Here is a 2,448-nt window from a genome sequence, read left to right as displayed (position 1 = left end):
ATAGGAATTGTGTTGAGTGTATAGATTGCTTTGGGTACAACTCAACACCAAGAAGACAACCCAATAAAGAAATAGACACTTCTCCGAAAAGTACACACAGAGGGCCTGTAGACATATGAAAAAATGCTCAACATCACTAATCAATAATAATCAAAGAAATGCAAATTAAAACCTCAATGAGATGTCACCTTACACCTGTCAGAATGGCTGCCATCAATAAATCAACAAATAACAAGTGTTGGCAAGGATGTTGAGAAAAGGGAACTCTAGTGTACTGTTGGTGGGAATGCAGACTGGTGCAGACACTGTGGAAAACAATATGGAATATCCTTTAAAAATTAACAATGGAATGTCCTTTTGACCCAGTGATTCCACATCTGAGACTATACCCCAAGGATCCCAAAACACCAATACAAAAAATATATATATGCACCCCTATGCTTATAGCAGTGCTATTTACCATAGCCAAGATTTGGAAACAGCCTAAGTGCATATCACTAGGTAAATAGATAAAAAAAAAAACTATGGTACATTTACAGAATGGAATACCACACAACAGTAAAAATGAAAAAAAAAACTCTTACATTTTGCAACAGCATAGATGGACCAGGAGAGAATTACATTAATTAAATTAAGCCAATTGGTAAAGGAAAAATACCATATGATCTCACTTATATGAACACAATAAAACAATGAAGAAAATAGTAACAGAAACTTAGATATATAAAACAGGCTGACAGCTGCCAGAAAGGAGGGGAGTAGGGTGCAGAATGAAAGATGGTGAAGGGTTTAACCAAAGAACATTTATGCACAGCCCACAGACACAGAGAACAATATGGGGATTGGCTTGGGGAGGGGCAGGGGTGAAGTTGGGTGGAGGTAGGGAAAGGGAGAAAAAGTGGTAACAATTGTAAAAGCATAAAAAAAGAAAAAGAAAATTAAAAAAATAGATAGTTCCAACTTTCAGAGCTATAAATTTTCCCAGCTCACATCCTAGAATCCATGGTACAAGACAGCATTTGTTCTACCAGTCTAAATTTTCATATTTTTAAAGCCCCAGTTGCTGTTCCATTTACTTAATTAGTTTTTTATTTGCTTGCTTTTTCTCCGTCCTTTATGTTTTTCTAACTAGGATTTTTTCAATATGAAAAGCCAAGCTGTAGTGAAAGAGATACATGAGGCAGAATATGTAGTGGTGTAGTCCACAGAGCCCAGACATTGGGATTAGACATATCTGATATGTCAGGCTGAACTTCAGACTAAACCTGGGTTCAAACTCAGCACTGCCAACTCTGTAACTTTAAGCATATCATTTAACTTTTCTGACTCTAAGTTTCCTCATGTCTAAAATTGTCATATTTATGACAAACTTGAGAATTAAATAGCACATTCAAATCTTGTAATTTATATTAAATGTTTGATAACTATTAATTCTTTTACTCCTCAGTTTATACAATTAAGATAGCGAACGATAACATCCATGAATCAATTTCAATTAATTTTCACTCTAGTTTCACACACTTTCAAAGGCCATGAGCCATTTGAGTTTGGGTAAATATGGTTTTCACTTTGCATACTTAATACCAAGCACAATGCTGAGAATTTACTGGGCTCCCAATTACATTTGCTAAATAATGAAATGGCTTAGGAGGTATTGGTTGGGTGACTTTCCCCAAAAGATTTGAATGGTCCTTCAATTCAAGAGGCCCATGTTTTCCACTGGGTAATTCAGCAATAACCAGAAGAGAAACAAAGGCCAACCAGGAGGCCATTTAGGAAACTAGGTAGTAAAAACAGTTATGTAGTCAGGGTGGATTTTTTTTCATGGTCAAGGGACGTAGGAGGAGGTAAAGAATGGATTAAATCCAGGAAAATGGAGCAATGCCATTCTTTGCGATTGAAATCACAAAACAATCACACATCTGTGAAGCATTAGTCACCTGTACAAATAAAGTGTGGACTGTGAGTCATACTATCCCTTATGATACCATTTAAAGGGCTAACATATTTACATTACAACCCTGCTTCATGTCCTCTCTGGTTATTGTGATAACACCTGGAGTTTCAATTTGAGAAAGGAAAGACATCATCAATGAAGTAAAAACAGTATAGAAAGTCAGAAAGGATCAAAAGAGATTTTGCATCTGAAAATGTTTCAAAAACTTCAAATATTATTTAAAACTAAAATAATATTATTATCTGAGCCCATGAAGACACAGAATTTCATTGTGCAGATTTCTACTTGATTCAAGTATTGTCCAAGAAATAGTAATGACAATGAGCTAATTTGATGGATGACATTAATGCTAAGTGATTTTTAAAAATTATAAGCTAAAATTAAAATTATAAGCCACATACAGAAGTTAAATACAAAATTTAAAAAAATATTATTTTTATGTATTTATTTTTAGAGAGAAGAGAAGGGAAGGGAGAAAGAGAGGGAGAGAA

This window comes from Sturnira hondurensis, unplaced genomic scaffold (genome assembly GCF_014824575.4).
Source record: "Sturnira hondurensis isolate 20B ecotype Veracruz unplaced genomic scaffold, ASM1482457v3 Scaffold0011192, whole genome shotgun sequence".
NCBI lineage: Eukaryota > Metazoa > Chordata > Mammalia > Chiroptera > Phyllostomidae > Sturnira > Sturnira hondurensis.
This window is presented reverse-complemented; position numbering follows the sequence as displayed.